Genomic DNA, 17,251 nt, shown 5'->3' on the forward strand with positions numbered 1-17,251 from the left:
TGGCCGCGTGTGAACAGTTGGTGATTTGCTCCTGAAGCTTGAGTGTGTGTGTGTGTGTGTGTGTGTGTGTGTGTGTGTGCAGAGAAGAAGCTTTGCTGATTGTAAAATGTGTGTCTCGTTTTGTTGTAATTGTATTTGACATCCAGAGAGCATCCGCATGTTCTTCGGGGGGTTTTTTTCAACCATAAATGTTACTTGGATTCATGAAATTATTGTAATAGTTCTCAAGAGTCACTTGAGAGACAAACTTATCTCAGCCTCCATTCCCATGCTCCTCACATCCTTTCCTCTTTTCTTTCCTTTGCTGTTTCTTCCTCTCCTCTCTACTTTCCTCTCTTGTTTCCTCCCCTCCTTCCCCCTTGCCTCTCTTGTTCTCGCCTCTCCCCTTGTTTTCTCCTCTCCCCTGTTCCTCCCCGCCTCTCGTTTCCTCCTCTCTTTTTCTCCTCTCTTGTTTCCTCCTCTCTTCTCTACTTTCCTCTCTTGTTCTCTCCTCCCCCCTCGTTTCCTCCTCTCCTCCTTTCCCCTTTCTTCTCCTCATTTGTTCTCTCTTCTCCTCTGCTTTCCTATCTTGTTTCCTCCTTTCCTTTCTCCTTTCCTTTCTCCTTTCCTCCCCTCCCTCCCCCACTCCTCTCCTCTCGTTATCTCCACTTATGTCACCCTCTTGTTCTCTCCTCCCCTCTCATTCCCTCTGTTCCTTTCCCCTATCCTCTTGTTTCCTCCTCTCCTCTCCATCTGTTAATCCTTGTCTATCCTGAGGCACGGAGTCAGAAGCTCCTCTTCTCAGCCGGCTGATGAAGATGTGAGATGACAGCCATCTTTCTCTCTTTTCCTCTCGCACAGATTGAGTAGAACCAGAGGTGGGTCTCGTTGGAGGCCTGTGTATATGTACGGCTGGGTGGCAAACCTCATGTTGTATACATATTTGTTCAAACATGCTCAGTAATCCTCCCCACTCTGTTTCCCCTCCCACACATGTATATAAACAGGCAGGCCGCTGCCCATCTCGGCTACCATGGGGGAGATGCGATGGGTGAAGTTAGTGAGAAGGGGGATGGTAAGGGCCAGATGCCCTTTGTAAATAAGCAGGGAGTCCTTAGAGGGGCGCCGTTGGGCGTCCTGACTCACCCGTCCCGAAGGACGCAATCAGGGTGTCCCCCCCCTACCTTGTGTAAGGGGTGAGGAAGAGGGTCTGGTCTGTATGTGCCTGGTGCTGACACAGAGGAGCTGTGGGTCTAATTCATTAAACCAGCCTTCTAATATAAACAGCCATTCATTTCGCTGCCTGACACTGGGCCGTCTGGACAATGTGAAGAGCCCCAATAGAACTGCCATACTTGTGTGTGTGTGTGTGTGTGTGTGTGTGTGTGTGTGTGTGTGTGTGTGTGTGTGTGTGTGTGTGTGTGTGTGTGTGAGAGCCTGTTGGTCCTGAGCAGGTACAGTGAGGATAACCAGAGGCCTTCATGAGCCTCGACTCGGTTCACAGAGCAACTGATATGCAAAACTTATTTTTTAGAAACTCCACATAAATGCGAAATCCAGTTAAATAATGTGGTCCATACAGATTTTATTATAAAGGAGGACTTTAAGACGTTGCTTAGGGCTACACAATATATCGGGTTTTTTATCGTCATAGCGATATCAACTGGCACAATAAACACATTGCAAAAGGCTGCGACATATTGCGAAAGACACTCAGAGAGATTTTTTTAGCTGAAAGAAAATACAGTATATCAGTGCCATTTATATTTAATTCAATGTTCAATAAAAGAATGTTGGAAATGATTTCCTTTCATTTGTTTTAAAGGGTAACTACCATTTTTTTTAAACCTGGACCCTATTTTCCTATGTTTTTGTGTGTAAGTGACTGATAGGAACAACAATCTTTGAAATTGGTCCAGTATTAATCGTGAACGCTGTAACCTGCAGCCACAGACCTGGCTGCAATGTAACCCTATGGGGCAAATGTTCAGCGTCAGTTTGGTCCACTAAAAGTGATTTTTGTTTTGCTACTAAAGTGTCTGACAACATTATGGAAAGAATCCCTACAAAGATAGACCTTTAAAACCTCTTTGAGATCTTTCTGTTTAACCAGAAACAGCTCTGAAGTCGCTAGCGATAAACCCACCAGACTCCATTTAAAAAAACAATACTTTTAGCGTGTATAGAATCAACGTATTTTCATATGTAAATCAGTAAACTATGTGTTTATTTCAACCAAAACTAGAGTTGTGATGGTTGGAAAAGTGGAATGACGACCCAAAACTGCTTTTCATAGTTTTATTTTGTTTCTGTCGACTTTGAATGAAGTGTATTTTACGATGCTAAAATTACTGTTTATTTTCATGGATTCTGGTGGGTTTAGCGAACGCAATTTCGCAGATGTACTACTGTATGTAATACTCTTTAACAGAAAGGTCAACCTCCTTAGAAATCCTTTCCATAATATTGTCAGCCACTTAGGATATTAATCTGAGCCTGTCAGTGGCAAAAACAGCACTTTCATGAATGTAAATACAAGCTGGACAATTGCCCTATTAACTTACATTGTAGCTTGTTTCTCCGCTGCCGACTGCAGCGATCTTGCTTAATACTGGACCAATGTCAAAGATTGTTTTTCCCATCAGTCACTTAGACACAGAAACACAGGAAAATAGGGTCCAGGTTGAAAAAAAAGGGTAGTTACCCTTTAAATTCAACAATGAATTTGCTGCATTTAAGTTGACTACTGAAAGCAGCAGAAAGGCAGAACTGAGTACACTTTAATACCTGGTCGTTTATTGCAAGTAATGTCGTTATCGTCATATAACTCATCTAAATGGTATTCAGCCTTAAAGTTACGCATTATTAAGGGCGTGGCCACGTTGAGTGACAGGTTGCTGCCGTCACAGGAGGAAAGTATAAACTGTCGGCGTCATTCGGCCCGCCTCAGCTCCATCCATGCTCTACCTCTTTGCCCATTTTTGGATTAGCCGGCGCTACCGGGAGTCACCCATTTTGAGCTTAATTTTGGCTCTGCAGAAACCTATGAGTGACATCGCAGAGACTACGTCCATATTTTATACAGGCAATGGTAACCAAATTACAATGGCAAGGCTGTACAAAATATGTTAAAAACACAAAAATCCCCCTTTGATATTTAGACAATAGACATGTGAAAAGTGATTGCTTTTCAGAGACCTTACAGTTGAAAGAAAAGTGATGATTGATGCAAGCAAATACAGCACGCTGTCTGCGTGCACTGGCTGCAAGTTCAGATTTCATAAATATTGGAGGCAAAGTGAACAAGTCCAAAAATCACATAATCAAATTATATTACCGCACTTCAGCAAAAAAGTTCCAGAACAAAGCAGTAAATATAATTTTCAATATAGGTGGGATTCATAAATTGTAAATTGCCCTTTGCAAACATTCTAGACAGACAAAGAAAAGACAGAAAGCTATTTTCTGGTTAACTTGAAAATAAATACTAACACACACGCACACGCACACGCACACGCACACACACACACACACACACACACACACACACACACACACACACACACACACACACGCCGCTGTTCAGTCTCCTGCAGGGCCAAATTGTCCACATGAGCCTCCCCGTTGCGAACACTTGGCTCCATGTCTTCTCTTGTTCTTTTGCTATAAAGTGCTCTCCTTTTGTTAATCTGAGTGAAAAGAATGATAGAAGAAGCCTCAAAAGAGCCTGCAAGAGTGCTGCAAGTGGACAAATGTATTCAGAGGTAATGATGTACAATGATGAGTAATCATGAAATAAAACGTTTTTCCTTTTCTTTAAAATCATTAAAAGGGGGGTAAGTGGTTGGTTTTTGATCTTCATGTAAAGATTTTCTCAGTTTAAAATCCCCCAAATCATCATCAGCTTTACTAAAAAAATGGAGTTAGACAGAATAACAATATTTTACCAAAAAGAGGAAGAAAGACAGGAGTTCTTCAATCCCATTGTGTTTTAGCTTCATATAGGTGGCAGATATATTTCCACTGACCAACAGTCTGTCCAGCGCTTATTCAGGGACATGTTGACAGTAGACACTGTCGTTGTCAACAGACAGACATACAGACAGACAGACAGACAGACAGACAGGCGGACGGACGGACAGACGGGCAGTACAAACCCACCAACACTGATACTGAATGTGGAATGTGGGTTTTATGGGCTTACAAATGCACACACACTATGCACTCATATATATGCAGACACACACACGCCCATCCGTCCAAGCATGCAAGACTCCACCCACACACATACACACACACACACACACACACACACACACACACACACACACACACACACACACGCACCTAGGTATCTGTGACCACTAATTGTGTCTGGCCAGTGCCGTCCCCAGCAGCCAGGGTCATGGGAGTGCTGCGGTGCAGGACAGGGCAGCCATTGCGGTAACCTCTTAAACATAGCTTATCCTGAGGCCTGTTATTACCCTGAGAAACTATCATCTTTTTCTCCTCAAAACCGTCCCGCTCAGTCAATTTAATGAAGCAGGCATTCCAACGGAGGGAAATGAGCAACAACTCCCACAGTCCCACGCAGCACCAGCAATTAATGGTTCTAGACAACAACCTCCGGGAAGGAGACAGGGATTTTCTTACAGCACATAGGTTTATCCTAACAATGTTATTATCACTTGTCTCTCCGTTTTCTTTGTCCAGCCTTTGTCAGACCTTTTCAACTCTTCAATATGACTTTCAGAGTGATCTGATATTGATTTATAAAATCCAGAAATCAATCTTTTAATACATCCATTTCACCATCAATGTATAACCCACCACAAACATTTTGGGGGTGAATTCTTAATGTAAACATTAACCTGCTGTATTATAAACATATTTAAGGGGTTGCTTCTTGCTTGTACAATTTACAGCAGAAGATCTCTGAGAATCTCATTTATATCCCAGCAGAATTGATATTGTAAATTTCCTGATATCAAATTGAATCGGAAATTTAATCGAATCAGGACCTTGTGAATCGAAATCGAATTGATTTAGGAAATCATTGGCGATACCCAGCCCTATTCACTGTTGAAGGTGCAGTAAAACAAGTTTTAATTCATCATATATATGCGGGGGGGTGCTTTTGACTTACTTGATAACAGAGGACAAGAGTCTGGATTTGAACAATCACTTCATCCTCCATATTTTGTTTTAGTACAGAGGCTCTCCAACACTCAAAAACACAAAAGGCATCTCCTTCACAAAGCAAAAAAACAATAGAGCCCAAAAAGTTTGGATACAAATTGACTAATATCCTGTTTTGCATACACAAATGTCTGCCCCTCAAATCTGGTTATGAAATAGTTGTGGCAATAGGCAGATTATTTTTCAGATGAATATTAAACTTTATCAAACAGTCAATCTTGAACAATACACTTACAAGATAGATACTTCATTCATCCCGAGGGAAATTTTAGGCATATAGTAGCTTAGACAACCATAACACAACAAACACACATACACACATATAGCTCACATACATAAAAATCACAGGAATTTAAAGAGTTAACAATTTGTGAAGTGATTACAAAGGTCTGGTATGGACTGACCATGTGATTCAATGACCATGATAAGGTGCTATGGTAGAGTCTGTGTAATGGTGGTAGTGCAAAAGTGAACAGTGCAGGGATTGAACAGTGCAATAGCTTATTATTAAATATTAACTATGACTATGAAAAGATAAGAATGTAAACATAATAGAATTGCTTGACAAACAAGAAAAGAAATAATATACTTTAAGAACAATATATAACAGGGAATAAGTTGTAAGATGTAGATGTTGTGACCACAGTCCAGATTGTGTAGGAGGGCTAATATAGCCTATATACAAGTAAATCTTTCAGAAAAAGAAGCTGTGAATTAAGACCAAAAAATACAAGAAAACATAGGATGTGATATCTTAAAATATTTTAAATTAAAAAAGGTGTCAAAATAGCTAAAGTTGCAGCCCATAAAACACGTATTTACAGCAATATCTATTTGTAAATCTGCCAACATACACTATACAGTATGTATAATACTGATATAAAATACAGCACTATCGCTGATTTTTTACACTGTCAGACTTTTCCAAACGATTTCTGTGTCTATTGTGAAGAATTTGCCAAAGTTCTGTTAGTCTCGCATTGCCTGACCTATACCTTCACAGTTCTGTGTCAACGCAGGAGTATGGTCTGGCTACACCGTTTATCTATTCTGAGATATGGGAAAAGAAACGCTCTGACTTTATGTATTTCTTTAAAATCAATCGCAACTATCCTGTGCATTGCTAAGATTAGGATGCACGGTTGTAGTTAGGAAAAGAACAACGGGGAAATTAAACGGCACACGCAGGCCACGATCCCCGGTGGGTGAACGTCCTGTGTCGGCATTTCATACTACTCGCTACCGTGGTCGTGTGTAGTCGTAGTGATCACGAAAGATGCTTCCCATTGAAATAAACGAGAGAATCGTGTCCGTGTACACGAATCAATAGATTAAATAACGTGCCCATTTCACAAACTGCCGTGAGACTGGGTTGGTCCATCAGGCTTTATCCCAGCAATGTACATCTGTTGCACCAGACTACTTGTAAATGAACCTGGCGATGGTAATTGATTGGACTGGAGTACTTGACCTGGCAAGAAATCAGAAACTATTAAAATGGCAGAAAATACAATGTAAAAAAAAAAAACCCGCAGCAGTTCCCTTTCTGCTCCCTATAGTATATGATGGCTTCTCTTTACATATTTGTCCCGCTGGAATGAATTTCCTGTTTCACTTTCAGTATAATATCAGTTGCTTAAAGAAGGCAGAGCTGCGAGTTGAGTGACAGCGCCGCCCTTAACTTTTCTTCTCCTTCTCAAGGACTCCCCTTCAACTGTTGACTTGAATTAGCCTCCTGCAGCCTTTATTAGCAGCAGCGGTGGAATCAGAGAAGGCTGTCTGCGTGGATCACGGAGGAAGGAAGGGAGGGGGGGGGGGCGACCGCTAAGTGCTTCACTTCTGATCTCTGATGGGGGTCATGGGGTCGCCGCTCAGCCTCACCCTGATGACTTCTGACACCGCATGAACAACCAAAACCACACGCGTGCACGAACGCACACACACACACACACACACACACACACACACACACACACACACACACACACACACACACACACACACACACACACACACACACACAGGGTCTGAATTCAAGAGCACAAAAAGCCACATCCTTAGGGACGGCTGGAGCACTGATACAATTAACTCAAGTGCAACTACTTTTGCACAAGTATCGCTCAAATATCAATTCCAAGTAAAAGAGCAGCTTCTAAACAAAGCCTTCGCTTCATTATTCCCACATTAAGGAAACCCTGTGAACATTTCTACAAAATAGGAGCTGATAAGAAGCTATTTTTAAGTAGCTGTTGCAAACAATTAATGGGTCAACATCAGGCTTATGGTTGATGTTTACGGGAAGGTTGCTCTCTAATCATTTCACCAAATTAGCAGTAATTTGGGGTTCTGAATGCGACCGGTCTCATTTTACTCACTCGTTTATGTCTAAGCGTACCAGCATCAGACAAGTTGTAATTAAAAATGAAATGTATTCACGTATAATACATGTTTTTAACAGGACTCCAGACTTTCTGAACGTCTGGTGGCAAAGCAGAGTGGGCGACTAAATAAGGGGAGCACTTACAGTTTTTTTCCAACTTCAAGAAATATTAAAAGGATTGGGCAGAGTTGCTCAACTTACCTTTTAACTCATTTCTGAAGAGGGACAAAATGATAACTATTAGCTGCTAAAACTTAATAGTTTTAAAGTCTACGTAGCTGAGAAACATGTTTAATCCTGACTGCAGTTTTCAGGGTATAGTTAAACCAAACAATATTTGTAACCACAACTGATGACACAACTTTATTTCCCCTTTAGGGTTTGGTAAATGATCTTAAAATGTATCCGCTTGTTTTAACTCCTTACCTGAGACTGCATGTTTTTATGGCTTCACCAGTCCATCGAAAGTAAACATTTTAGATGTCTTGTGCCTCATTTATACAACAAAAGCACTTTGGTTAAGGTTAGCGAAACATTAAAAATAAATAATTAAAAAGCGCTGCAAGAAGCTTGGAACGGAAAACTGTTTCTGGGGGACACTAAAAGCTGATGCACACAGCTGGGACATGACCTATGTTTTTTTTTTTTTGGCTTATTACAACAATACAACATTGTGATTCAGATATTAACGTTAGCCTATTGTTTATTACAATATCTGAATGATGCAATTACAATGACGGCTTGGCCTACTTCAACAACTTCATAATCCACAAATGGCAGCAACAAGCGTGTCACCTTTTTTGGTGTCCCCTGGAAAACTGGTAAATTGGTAAAGATGTTACTTCATTTCCTTGTGTTGTTTCTATTTGCTTGTGTTTTCTTAATTTGCAGTGCTTTGAGCTGTCAGGGCCACCGTATGTTACTCATTAGGGGTGTTGAAATGAATCATTGCATCCATGCATCGCGATGCAGACCTGGGCAATTCTGCATCGAGGCAGTGGCAGACCATAATCGATTATTGCCTAATGATGTTACATGTTGATTTTCCGGTCACTGCTTTTTTTTTGTTTTTACCTTTTGTCCGCTGTGTTCAGACTCTGCTACATTCAGGAAATGTCTTTTTGTAAGAGCAGATACAATAAAAGGGGAGATCATATATATCTGACTGCTTGAATTTGTTGATGAAAGCCATGTATACATGCAGCAATCTATCTATAAATTGCAGGAACGTCTGTCTGTCTCTGTGTGTGTGTGTGTGTGTGTGTGTGTGTCTGTGTGTGTCTGTGGTGTGTTATGCGCATATCTCTAGAACCGTTAGTCCGATGGATTTCAAACTTGACAGGTGTCTTGCTACGAGCACGCGTAAGTGCTCGTAGTTGACATTGTTTGGATTAGAAATGCAAAAGATATCGTTAAATATATATTGGTAAAAGAAGCACACATTGGCTTTTGCCGCTCTAGCCGCTGGACACTCCCCCTCTCACACTGCACACTGACTGAGCACTTTGGCAGATAAAATGTGACATACACCTCAGACCCACAAAAATTTGCAAAGTAGCACTACTTTGGACTGTCTTTGACTTTGAATAAACAAACGACAATTCCCGAATTTAAGGACGTTTCAGAATCACACACATGCAAAGCACAACCAGCTACAGACAACAAGTGGCAGACAGAGCATGATGCCACTTATAGGCAGGCTAGCAGACAAGGAAGGTAACCTGCACGCCACACGCAGACTTGCAGAACTCTTCACAACCTTAATACATCCATGTTTACAACAGCGCGGGGGGGCGGGGGGTTACCACCTTTGACTCTTTTCCTGCTTCCAACATTAGCTACATGATTGCTTGATATACCAAACTAACTTTTCTTCACTTTCCTGGAGCACGAGCGGATAGCTGAAAGGAACTGTTGTGTGGAATAAGGTTGGCGAAAAAAAGCTGCTACTCTTTTCCATGTCTATTTTTTCGCTAAGAGGAAACTCAACAAAAAGCCATTTGCCAACACTAACATAGATATGTGCTGATTAGCTCTCATAACGGGCCGGGTGGGTAGCACACTTCCATGAGTCCATGAGGCTAATGTCTGATTACTCCACATTTTCATTGTGATATTTTGTGATTACATTCTGAATCTGCAACGTTCTCTGTCAGGTAAATCAGTAAGTTAGTAGTAGGGTATACAGGGGAGTTGCATATGACGTAGTTTGGGGTCCTTCTGTAAGTAACTTTGGCGTACAATTTGATTGGTCCGAACAGCTCTGGTCCGAGCATAGTTGCTCCACAACGGATCAAGTCCAGACCGAACTTCCCGACCTCAAATGTTGCGGGCGGGGCTAAGTTCGTCTGGCACCCAGGCTATATTTACGGCTTATGGTCAGCTCTGTGCGTTGCTATGGTTGCTGTACACAAACCAAACAGCCAACAGTTTGCAGGGCTGCAGGCCTGATAAGAAGGAGAAACACAGCTACTTTTAAAAATTATCAAAGACTTGGATATCAACAGGTTTTTGGATATGAGCACACATCGCTACGTCGACCTTTTCAAGAAGCTGGTTGAAGGAATGAAAGATGGACGCTGTGTACGCAAGGTCCAACAAGTCTGCCACCGCTGGTAAACTTCGTATTTTGCACGGCTACATGTAAATGGGAATATTATATTATATCACTTTTCATTAGCCTTGTGATTTTCCTCTAGCCTACTTTATGATACGTCTCTGTGTGACTACAAGATTGTTAACAGCTAGCTTGGCAGAGGGTTGCCCAGCCTGTTGGTACTCCTGGTGAATTTTTATAAACTATTTGTTTTAGTAGTAGTAGCATTGTAGTAACATTAGCATTGTAGCAATGACCACTAGCTGGTTGCTAGCAATACATAACGTTATTTGAACTAGAGCTGCACAATTATTTATAAAAAAAATTTTTTAAACGTCATCGCAATATCAACTGCCACAATATACATGTCGCGAAAGGCTGCGACATATAACGATGGACACAAAACAGATTTGATTGTGTTAGTTGAAAGAAAATATCAGTAGAAAACTGCACTTTAAAACGTAACTGTCATTCTTTCTCAAATGCAGAACTGAGTACTATTTAATATCTGTTTATGTATCGCGAGTAATAACGTTATATATATACATATATTATATCCAACAACATTATCGCATATCGCATATTTTCCCCATATGGTGCAGCCCTAATTTGAACTAAAGTCAACACAACTTTTTAAGCGGCAAAGTGTGTGACTGGAGTAGAAAACTTGCCGAATAGTTTGCGATCGGCCAGATTGACAGACTGACCGAAACACCAACAACAATTTGTCTGCAAAACGTGAACACCATCGGCATCACGTTGTGGTGACAGAATATCTCTTGGAATCCGCTGCACGTTGCAGATACAGCAGAGCTGCAGAAAAACGCTGCCTGTGGAAACCCAGCGGAACTCCTACAGTCTGCATGGAGCAGATGTCTGACCTCTACACCTTCACACCTTTTCTCTCTCAGCTTCCCTACTACTGCTTGTTTATCGCTGGAACAAAGTGTAGGATAAAAAGCTCAAATCCCTTCTCTCCTTCCCTCCTCCCTCTCTCCTTCACTCCCTCCCTCCTCCTGCCCAGACTGTCTCCTGTGTGTTTATCTTCTCATCAGAACTCTTTATTGGTAAATAAGGGTGGCCCGCCCAGCCTGGCCCCTTCTTTCTCTACTTCCCACTCCTTATGCTCTTACATCTTTTCCTTTTACTCCACTACCCATCCCTGCTCTCCCCCCCCCCTCCTCGTCTTTGTGTGTGGAGTCTAAGTGCTGCTGATATGTGTGTGTGTGAGTGTAACTATAGCGGCCAGTGTTTAGGCTATTAGAGCCGTCTATTTACAATCTGGAGTTTCTTATTGATTATGTCTGCATTCTCTCTGTGTTTACATGGGGGGAAATAAATAACACATGTCGCCGACTCGCTCTGACTCGACATCTTCTTTCTCCCCCGGCTCTGTCTTTTCACTCTCTCTCTCTCTCTCTCTCTCTCTCTCTCTCTCTCTCTCTCTCTCTCTCTCTCTCTCTTTTGCTCTTTAGCTGCTTTCTTTCCCCTTTGATGGCTTTCTCACGACTTCCCGCTGTTATGTGGCTTTGGGTTCAGATGCCGATTTTGAGCGCAGTCTGAGCAATTTGTAAACAGACACACATATAGAGCTGCAAAGATGAATCGATTATTCGATTTAGTTGTCAACTGTTAAATTAATCGCCAACTGTTTTGATAATCGATTTATCTGTTTTGATTGTCTCTGATTCCAGCTTGTTTAATGTGAATATTTTCTAGTTTCTTCACTCCTTCTACATCCGCACAAGGTGCATGCAAGCAGTGACTCACAGTTAGCAGAGACGGCTGCCAACTGTGCAGGAGGGATGCATTCACAAACCTGCCACACACACACACACAGACACACACACACACACACACACACACACACTGTACTCCCTCCTGCCACCACCATTGTGCCATTGTGTTTTTCTTCATGCCTTTCATTGGTAAGAGGAGCTGGGTGTCTGGGCTTCAGACCAGGCAGTGTGTCATACCTTCCATCTCTCTCCCCCCTTTTTGCTTCTTTTGCCAGACAGGCAGCGCTCAGATAGACACTCTGATAAGACTGGAGCAGGCAGGAGCTAGTTGACTTTCACTAGTAATGGGGGACATTTTCAGAACCATAACCGTAGAAAATAATACTACAAGTTAACAGCAAAATGTACATGAATCAAAAGTATTTTAATGATGTTAGAAATCCCCTCCGGACATGTTTTACATATATAAAAACTGCTTATTGAATAATCTTCTTTTCCACAAAACTACTGTTTCTCCCTCATTGAAAAATATCAAATCTTTAAACATATAAATATTCTTACGTTCAAAAGCAGTGTTGGAAAGTATAAGTACATTATCTAAGTTACTCAACTTGAATAATTACATTTTCTGCTGCGTAATACTTATAAATAACAATATAAATATTATAAAATATTGTACTTTTTACTTCACTACATCTGTTTCATAACTTAAGTGAGTTGTTACTTTGCAGAGTCACATTAATAATACAACATATAATCAACAAATAAATAAAAAGATAAAACTTTATTGAGCCTACCTAGTCATTTTAAAGTAAAGATAATCCTCTCCATGTTTGCAAGCTGCAACACTAAAGTGATGATCACATTGTTACAATAATTATAATCCATATTATTCTAAAATTGGTAATTCTGCATGATGAGTACTTTTACTGTAGTAACTTTAAGTACATTTTGCTGATTGCACAGTAACAAGTTGAAAAACACCTTCGCATTCCCATAGATGGCGCTGCATCGAATGCACTGACGCCTGGGCACTCTTGTCATAATCAAAAGAAGAATGAGTGCAGCAGAAGTAGTTTAGTCGGCAAACCTCACAGAAAGAATGACTCAACCTGTTCCATCCTCATGGCAGGCGAGAGTTTGGGCACATTTCGGCTTTTATAGCCTCAAGGGGAAGACAGAACTTGATAGGAATCATGCTATATGCAAAGCGAAAGTTAAGTATTTTTGAAACATCACAAACTTGAGAACTCACATGGTACGCCGTCACCCAGAGATTAACATTAAAGACGTGGATGAACAACAACCTAAAGTACCTAACTTGCCAGTCAACCACCGCACCGTCTTTCAATGCTCTAAACTCCCACTGAACTCTGAATGAAAAGCTCTTTTTACTTAACAGTTTTATTTTATACTTGAATTAAATGTATTTGAAAGCTGGCCAAAGCTTGGCACTTTGCAGTTTTTAGTTGCAAAAGTTTTTATTTTTGTATGAAGACATATAAAGTAATATCAAACTACATTTAATTTGTTGTGTTTCTTTTCTTTTAAATTGTATGTCTACTGCAATCACATGGGAAAAGTAACTACGTTTACATACTGTGAATCGTTTTTTGAATCGAAAATCAATTTTGAATCGAATCTTGAGCCTAAAAATCGTTATCGAATTGTGAAATTTTCTGAATAGTACACCCCTAGGAATTGATATACTGTTGGTTAGTTTGATTTATAACATGCATTATATTTTTTATAAACTGATTATAAAACTTGAACCTGCAAAGTCAGAGCAAGATGCCAGATAAAGAGTTGGAGTAAAAAGTACAATACTTCCCCCCCAACCAACAAACAAATGTAGTGCTGTAGAAGTATAAAGTTGCATATAATAAAGTAAAGTACAAGAAAGAAAACATTATGCAGAGTGTTATATTATGTTGTTATAAATAATATAAGAGGGTTGTTTTATGTGTAAAATCTTAACTTGCAAAGTTAGTCATATCTATAGCAGAAAATGGAACAATTGAGTACAGTTCAGGTATCTTTTTAAAAAAAAAATAGTAGTACAGAACTTGAGTAAATGTACTCGGTTACTTCTCAACACTGACCCTCGCTGTCTCACTCATACGAGCAATGCAAAACATATCTTTCATAAGTGGAAAAAAACCCAGATTTTTGTCCAACTTTCCTTCAGAAGTTCTCCAAAGAAAATTAATTTGACATTGTTCTTGAATCAAGTGTGATCTGTCTGACACTAATATCTAGAAGAAAGGAAATACTCTTGGTTTATTCTCGTAGAAGAAATTAGAGAATTTACCACATCTTAATCTTTTCACTGATTTCAAGAAAGTTAAGATTGTCCTTTACTTGTTTTCGTCTGGACTGCATCTTGTGTACAGTGCACATTCTTGCCCTTTTGTCTACTGCTCATATTTGTGTTGGACCACATTTTGCATGCTTGTAACTTGCAATCAACGTGGTCCAGCACAAGTGTATATATTTGTGTACATCTCCTCGCAAAGAGCTGTAACTGACTCTCACTGTATATGTGTGTGTGTGTGTGTATGTGTCGGAGTACACCTCTCCACAAAAATCAGAAGGCGGATGAGATGAAAGCGAGCGTGTTTACAGGAGAAAAGCTTGAATAACAGGTTGCGGCGGTTAGCGTCTGTAACTCCAGCTGCGTGTGTGTTGGATGCACACAGAGTGTTGTGCTTGCGCTCTGTAATGCAGGAGGCTTACAGGCTTTTGTTATCCCATAGTGACACCACATAGTTTGACCAGCAATCAAATAAACTCTGTCTTGGGTTCTGAGGGGATCGGGGGGAGCTTTTGAAGAGAAAAGCGCCACAGGTTTTGAGTTAGGAGGCATTTGAGTACACATGAACATAAACATGCTGCACAATTAAGCGCAATTTTATCGAAAATGGCAATCTGGACTATAGTGCAATATCCGAATCGCATGAGGGGGCGCAATATTCGTTAAAGGTAAAATATGTGTCAAACCATTCTGAATTGGGGCGCCCTTGTAGCTCACCTGGTAGAGCGTGCGTCCCATGTACTGAGGTTCATAGCCATCGGTGTGTGAACGTGTGTGAATGTTTATCTGATGAGCAGGTGGCATCTTGCATGGCAGCCTCGGCCACAGCGTATGAATGTGTGTGAATGGTGAATCCTGTACTTTCCTGTCCTGTTCCTGTACTTTGAGTAGTCGTTAAGACTAGAAAAGCGCTATATAAATACAGTTTCTATACAGTCCATTTACATTCATAGAGAGTCCACACAGTGGAGAGTGTTTTTCTCTGTGGCCAACAGGGAGCAGTAGAGGCCTTTTAACCACACGATTGACCCAGCGCTCCACATACATCCCTCTCCTCACCTCTGCTGGCCTCCACTCCTGGCCCCAGACTCTTACCCTGCCTTCCCAGCAGCCTCCAGTCAGGCCGAGGCGTGCTGCTGGCTCTGTGAAACGTCTCTCAACAACACTGCTCATGCAGTTCCGGCTTGAAACAAACGTGGGACCGATGGACATCTGTGTGTGAATGAGAGAGAAAATGAGTGACAGAGAGCTAGGGCACAAACAAATCATAATCACGATGAATCATTATTTTGGTCAGTATTGAAATTAACGATTAAGAGACAGAGAAAGATGTTGCATTTAATGAAGTTAAATAGCACTAATGTAGTTAAACAAATCAACAGTGAAAACACCTTGAACTGTGCCATTTCCCTTCATACTTTTCCCACTTAAACCTTTTTTCCATTCAGAACACAAGACAAAAAAACCTTTACCTTTACCTGCAAAACGTAATGAGCAAAATATGTTTTTCCCCCCGATTGCTCAGGTTTTGTGATCGTTAGGAGCCAAACTCGTGATCGCGATTAAAATTCGATTAATTGGACAGCCCTGCAGTGAGCACATTCAAATCTTTTTATGCCTGTTGTTTGTCTGTTTTCCTGTTGTTTTCCATGTGAACTGTGTCTGGTGGCCTTGTGGCCGCCGCAGACATCTATCCAAATGACAGCCTAATCAGAATACATGTCCATGTAAAACGGCACCAGTCATTACTCTAAGTATAGGATCGGGGCTCGGCTCCGCCAAAATGTTTTATGATAACCAAAATAAAATTGTTAAAATAAAATGTGTCCTGTTGGATTTTACCTCCTGAGGAGCGAGCATGAATAGATGTCACGGTGGCCTGCTGAGCATGTTAACCCTCCTGTTGTCCTCGGGTCAAATTTGACCCGTTTTCAAAGTTTTTTTTTATATCAGAAATATGGGTTTCTTTCAACCATATTGCCCCAAAATAGCATGGATGTTCCATACAATGTTCTTTGCAAGTACAATTAATAATCAGTTGAATTTTGGATGTTTTATTCAATTTTATAGCACTTGAGATTTTTTTTGATTGACTCAACTTTGACGGTCTGTGATTATCCATCAACATATGTTCCTCTGATATTAACTATTTAAAATAATTCATAATTTCATTTTTTTTAACCAAAAAAAATGGGCATAATTTCATATAAATGAGGTTTATTGACCATGAATTCAAAAATCTGTATAAAACTAGTAGCAATAAGTTGGTGTTAGTGGTGTATATACTAGTGGTAGTAAAAGAAAGCGCAAAAAACGTTGAAAAAAAAGCATTAAAAACTATTTTAAAAACTAAAATAGTGGCCATTTTCAATTTTGACCCAGGAGGACAAGAACAGGTTGCATGGTCGTCAGTAAGACAACACAAGGGTTAAAGTTTAGGAGACAGACAGGGTCGTTATATGAGAGGGGTGAGAAAGCCGAATAAAGCTGTCACTCGTGGCCATAGCGATGTGCTTTGTGTGGATGAAGCATTCAGTTAAGTTGAAATAAAAATCAATCATCATAAAAATGGCTGCGGCTCTGACCAATCTGCTACGTTGATTTGAATGGAAATGGCCTTTCTATCCGTTTTAGTTCTATGGTTCATGCTCTAGAGAAAAACGGTCCGTGTACCTGCAAGTTGCCTGATAACCACGGCCACATGCAATCTGCAGACGCAGAATACCGCAGAAATTTTCTGCCGATTTTCCGTAGATTTGAAACAAATTAGTCATTCTTCTATTATCTTTATTCATACAATAATTGCCACTGTTCATAATACCTACTGCTATAATTATTATGAATCATATTTCTCCATATCTCTATCTGTGTCTGTGTGTCCCAACCGGCAGCTGCAGATGGCCGCACACCAAGAGCCTCGTTCTGTCTGAGGTTTTTTTGCGTGTTTAAAGGAGGTTTTTCCTCGCCACTGTCGCACCAAACGCTCGCTCTTTGGGGATTGTTGGGTCTTTGTAAATTGTAGAGCATGGTCTAGGCCTACTCTA

The 17,251-nt window shown here is 40.7% G+C and overlaps 1 long non-coding RNA gene across 1 annotated transcript in view; it reads right to left on the bottom strand.

Annotated features, from left to right (window-relative positions):
- Positions 1-9,298: 9,298 nt before the first annotated feature.
- Positions 9,299-17,251, bottom strand: part of LOC118495672 — a 15,100-nt gene continuing 7,147 nt past the window's right edge. The window contains exons 2-3 of the long non-coding RNA XR_004898172.1: positions 15,659-15,673; positions 9,299-9,308 (exon numbers count right to left, since the gene is read on the bottom strand). This is a non-coding gene — a long non-coding RNA (uncharacterized LOC118495672). The remainder of the gene's footprint in view (positions 9,309-15,658; positions 15,674-17,251) is intronic.

This window comes from Sander lucioperca, chromosome 8, assembly GCF_008315115.2.
Source record: "Sander lucioperca isolate FBNREF2018 chromosome 8, SLUC_FBN_1.2, whole genome shotgun sequence".
Taxonomy (NCBI): domain Eukaryota; kingdom Metazoa; phylum Chordata; class Actinopteri; order Perciformes; family Percidae; genus Sander; species Sander lucioperca.